General features: G+C 35.3%; 1 non-coding gene across 1 annotated transcript; it reads right to left on the bottom strand.

The window, feature by feature from the left end:
* Window positions 1-5198: 5198 nt before the first annotated feature.
* On the bottom strand, window positions 5199-5305 carry LOC124093841 (U6 spliceosomal RNA). Its single transcript, XR_006852052.1, has one exon. It is a non-coding gene; the product is annotated as a U6 spliceosomal RNA (small nuclear RNA).
* Window positions 5306-5838: the final 533 nt, after the last annotated feature.

Raw genomic sequence — 5838 nt, 5'->3', positions numbered from 1 at the left:
TTCAAAATGACTGCCAATCTGACGGGAGTGAGATGGTATCTTATGGTGGTTTTGATTTGCATTTCTCTTTTTTTATCTGTTAGGTTGGTTTTATTTTATTTTTTTCTTTAATTTTTATTGTTGGTTGTTCAAAACATTACATAGTTCTTGACATATCATATTTCACACTTTGATTCAAGTGGGTTATGAACTCCCATTTTTACCCCGTAAAAGGATTGCAGCATCACACCAGTTACACATCCACTGTTTTACATATTGCTATATTAGTGTCTGTTGTATTCTGCTGCCTTTCCTATCCTCTACTATCCCCCATCCCCTCCCCTCCCATCTTCTCTCTCTACTCCATCTACTGTAATTCATTTCTCCCCCTTCTTTTTTTTCCCCTTTCCCCTCACTTCCTCTTGTATGTAATTTTGTATAACCATGAGGGTCTCCTTCCATTTCCATGCAATTTCCCTTCTCTTTCATTTTCCCTCCCACCTCTCACCCCTGTTTAATGTTAATCTTCTTCTCATGCTCTTCCTCCCGACTCTGTTCTTAGTTATTCTCCTTATATCAAAGAAAATATTTGACATTTGTTTTTTAGGGATTGGCTAGCTTCACTTAGCATAATCTGTTCTAATGCCATCCATTTCCCTGCAAATTCTATGATTTTGTCCTTTTTTTAATGCAGAGTAATACCCCATTGTGTATAAATGTCACATTATTTTTTATCCATTCATCTATTGAAGGGCATCTAGGTTGGTTCCACAGTCTTGCTATTGTGAATTGTGCTGCTATGAACATCGATGTAGCAGTGTCCCTGTAGCATGCTCTTTTTAGGTCTTTAGGGAATAGACCAAGAAAGGGAATAGCTGGGTCAAATGGTGGTTCCATTCCCAGCTTTCCCAGGAATCTCCATACTGCTTTCCAAATTGGCCACACCAATTTGCAGTCCCACCAGCATTGTACAAGAGTACCCATTTCCCCACATCCTCACCAGCACTTGTTGTTGTTTGACTTCATAATGGCTGCCATTCTTACTGGAGTGAGATGGTATCATAGGATGGTTTTGATTTGCATTTCTCTGACTGCTAGAGATGGTGAGCATTTTTTCATGTACTTGTTGATTAATTGTATGTCAACCTCTGAGAAGTGTCTGTTCAGGTCCTTGGCCCATTTGTTGATTGGGTTATTTGTTATCTTATTGTTTAATTTTTTGAGTTCTTTATACTCTGGATATTAGGGCTCTATCTGAAGTGTGAGGAGTAAAAATTTGTCCCCATGATATAGGCTTCCTATTTACCTCTCTTACTGTTTCTCTTGCTGAGAAAAAACTTTTTAGTTTAAATAAGTCCCATTTGTTGATTCTTGTTACTAAGTCTTGTGCTATGGGTGTTCTATTGAGAAATTTGGAGCCGGGCCCCACAGTCTGTAGGTCAGATCCAACTTTTTCTTCTATCAGATGCAGAGTCTCTGATTTGATATGAAGCTCCTTGATCCATTTTGAGTTAACTTTTGTGCATGGTGAGAGAAAGGGATTCAGTTTCATTTTGTTGCATATGGATTTCCAGTTTTCCCAGCACCATTTGTTGAAGATGCTATCCTTCCTCCATTGCATGCTTTTAGCCCGTTTATCAAATATAAGATAGTTTTAACTTTGTGGGTTAGTCTCTGTGTCCTCTATTCTGTACCATTTGTCCACCCGCCTGTTTAGGTATCAGTACCATGCTGTTTTTGTTACTATTGCTCTGTAGTATAATTTGAAATCTGGTATTGCTATACCACCTGATTCACATTTCCTGCTTAGAGTTGCTTTTGCTATTCTGGGTCTTTTATTTTTACATATTACTTTCATGATTGCTTTATCTATTTCTACAAGAAATGTCATTGGGACTTTGATTGGCATTGCATTGAACCTATAGAGAACTTTTGGTAATATCGCCATTTTGATGATGTTAGTTCTGCCTATTCATGAACAGGGTATATTTTTCCATCTTCTAAGATTTTCTTATATTTCTCTCTTTAGGGTTTTGTAGTTTTCATTGTATAAGTCTTTCACCTCTTTTGTTAGGTTAATTCCCAAGTATTTTTTGGAAGATATTGTGAATGGGGTGTTTTTCTTCATTTCCATTTCAGAAGTTTTGTTGCTGATATACAGGAAAGCTTTTGATTTATGTGTGTTGATTTTATATCCTGCCACTTTGCTGAATTCATTTATTAATTCTAGTAGTTTCTTTGTAGACCCTTTTGGGTCTTCTAGTTATAGAATCATGTCACCTGCAAATAGTGATAATTTAAGTTTTTCTTCTATTTTTATGCCTTTAATTTCTTTCATCTGTCTAATTGCTCTGGCGTTTTGAGGACTATATTGAATAGAAGTGGTGATAGAGGGCATCCCTGTCTTGTTCCAGATTTTAGAGGGAACACCTTCAATTTTTCTCCATTCAGAATGATGCTAGCCTGAGGCTTAGCATAGATAGATTTTACAATGTTGAGGTAAGTTCCTGTTATCCCTGGTTTTTCTAGTGTTTTGAAAATAAAGGATGCTGTACTTTGTTGAATGCTTTTTCTGCATCTATTGAGATGATCATATGGTTCTTTTCTTTGAGTCTATTGATGTGGTGAATAACATTTATTGATTTCTGTATATTGAACCATCCTTGCATCCCAGGGATGAATCCTACTTGATCATGGTGCACAATTTTTTTGATGTGTTTTTGTATCTGATTCACCAGAATTTTATTGAGAATTTTTGCATCTAGTTTCATTAGAGATATTGGTCTGTAGTTTTCTTTCTTTGAGGTGTCTTTGTCTGGTTTCAGAATTAGGGTGATGTTGGCCTCATAGAATGAATTTGGAAGAGCTCCCTCTTTTTATATTTCCTGAAATAACTTGAAAAGTATTGGTTTTAATTCTTCTTTAAAGGTTTTGTAAAACTCCATTGTATACCCATCTGGTCCTGGGCTTTTCTTGGTTGGTAGTCCTTTGATTGTTTCTTCTATTTCATCCATTGATATTGGTCTGTTCAAATTGTGTGTATCCTCCTTATTCAGTCTGGGCAAATCATATGACCTAAGAAATTTATCGATGTCTTCACTGTCTCCTATTTTATCGGAATATAGGTTTTCAAAATAACTTCTATTTGTCTTCTGTATTTCTGTAGCATCTGTTGTGATATTTCCTGTTTCATCTCATATGTTAGTAATTTGAGTTCTCTCTCTTCTTCTCTTTGTTAGCATGGCTAAGGGTCTGTCGATCTTATTTATTTTTTTCAAAGAACCAACTTTTAGTTTTGTCAATTTTTTCAATAGTTTCTTTTGTTTCAATTTTGTTGATTTCCACTCTGATTTTAATTATTTCTTGTTCTGCTATATTTGCTGTTGTTTTGTTCTTCCTTTTCTATCATTTTGAGATGAAGTGTGAGCTCACATATTTGTTGGTTTTTCCTTTTTTTGAGGAATGACCTCCAGGCAATTAATTTTCCTCTTAAAACTGCTTTCATGTGTCCCATAGATTCCAATATGTTGTGTCTGTATTTTCATTTGTCTATAAGAATTTTTTTTATTTCCTCCTTTATGTATTTTGTAACCCATTGATCATCCAGTAGCATATTGTTCATTTTCCATGAGATGTATGATTTTTCCTTCCTTCTTTTATCATTGATTTCCAGTTTCATTCCATTATGATCAGATAGAATGCATGGTATTATCTCCACCCCTTTATATTTACTGAGGGTTGCCCTATGGCATAATATATGGTCTATTTTTGAGAAGGATCCATGTGCTGCTGAGAAAAAGCATATCCACTTGATGATGATTGATATATTCTATATATATCAGTTAAGTCTAGGTTATTGATTGTGATATTGAGGCTATTGTTTCTTCATTCAACTTTTGTTTGGAGGATTTGTCCAATGGTGAGAGAGGAGTGTTGAAGTCACCCATAATTATTGTGGTGTGGTCTATTTGATTCTTGAACTTGAGGAGAGTTTGTTTTATGAATGTCGCAGCACCATTATTTGGTGCATAAATATTGATAATTTTTATGTCTTGTTGGTGAATGGTTCCTTTTAACAGTATATAATGTCCTTCCTTATCCCTTGTGATTAACTTAATCTTGAAGTTGATTTTATTCGATATGAGGTTGGCCACCCCTGCTTGCTTACGAGGACCGTGTGCATGGTATGTTTTTTCCCCACATTTCACCTTCAGCCTGTGTATGTCTTTTCAATCAAATGTGTCTCCTGGAGGCAGCATATTGTTGGATTTGTTTTTTTTAATCCATGTTACCAGCCTATGTCACTTTATTGGTGAGTTTAAGCCATTTATGTTTAGAGTTACTATTGATATATTATTTGTATTTCCACCCATGTTTGATTATTTATCTTTTTTGTAAAATTTGGTTTGTTTCTCCATGATTAGCTTTCTCCCTGCTCTCTGGCTTACTGAGGTATTTCCCACTGTTGTTTTGGTTATTGTTTTTCATATCTTCCTCATGTAGTGTTTTGCTCAAGATGCTTTGCAATGCTGGTTTTCTGGCTGCAAATTCTTTTTAACTTTTGTTTATCATGAAAGATTTTTATTTCGTTGTCATACCTGAAGCTTAATTTTGCTCTGTACAAAATTCTTGGTTGGCATCCATTGTCTTTCAGAGTTTGAAATATGTTGTTCCAGGATCTTCTCGCTTTCAGTGTCTGTGATGAAGAATCCATTGTAAACCTTATTGGTTTACCCCTAAATGTAATCTGCCTCTTTTCTCTTGAAGCTTTTAATATTTTCTCTTTGTTCTGTATGTTGGATATCTTCATAACAATGTGTCTTGGCGTTGGTCTACTGTGATTTTGTATGCTCGGTGTCCTGTATGCATCTACAATTTGTACATCCATTTCCTTTTTTATGTCTGGAAAGTTTTCTATAATTATTTCATTTAACAGGTTGTCCATTTCCTTGGTTTGAACCTCTATGCCTTCCTCTATCCCAATGACTCTTAAGTTTGTATTTTTTTATATTATCCCATATCTCTTGGATGTTTTTCTCGTGATTTTTTACCAGCCTTCCTGAGTTGGCTAGACTCTTTTCAAGATGATATATTTTGTCTTCATTATCTGATGTTCTGGCTTCTACTTGCTCCACTCTGTTGGTGATACTCTCAATTGAGTTTTTAATTTGGGTTATAGTTTCCTTCATTTCTAAAATTATTGTTTGACTTTCTTTTATAAAAATATGGAACGCTTCATGAATTTGCATGTCATCCTTGCACAGGGGCCATGATAATCTTCTCTGTATCATTCCAATTTTAGTATATGTGCTGCCAAAGTGAGCACCTAACCCTATACTTAACTCTAAAACTTACCCTAAACCTAACCCTAATATTTACCCTAACCCTAATTCTAATCCTTATCCTAACACTTATTGTAGCACTAAATCTAAATTTAAACCTCACCTTAACACTAAACCTAAAACTATCCCTAACACTATCACTAACCATAACCCTAACACTAACAATAACAGTAATCCTAACCCTAACCCTAACAGTAACACTAACCCTAAACCTAACACTAAACTTAGCCCTAACCATAACCCTGTCACTAATCTTAACCCAAACCCTAACACTAATCTTTATACTAACACTAATCATAACACTCACCCTAAACCTAACCCTAACCCTAAAACTAACTCTAAAACTATCCCTAATCCTGAGAGTATAATAAATCCTAATGCTAACCCTAACAGAAACACTAACACTAAACCTAACCCTAACCCTGTCCCTCATCCTAACTCTAACCATAAACATAACACTCACCATAACCATCACCCTAACACGAACACTAATTCTAAACCTAACATTAGCCCTAAC

The sequence above is a fragment of the Marmota monax genome, unplaced genomic scaffold (assembly GCF_021218885.2).
Source record: "Marmota monax isolate L192 unplaced genomic scaffold, Marmota_monax_Labrador192_F-V1.1 WCK01_AAM20220418_F8-fsc01303, whole genome shotgun sequence".
Classification (NCBI taxonomy): domain Eukaryota; kingdom Metazoa; phylum Chordata; class Mammalia; order Rodentia; family Sciuridae; genus Marmota; species Marmota monax.
The sequence above is the reverse complement of the archived record's forward strand: the minus strand, read 5'-3'. Positions and strand labels throughout refer to the sequence as shown.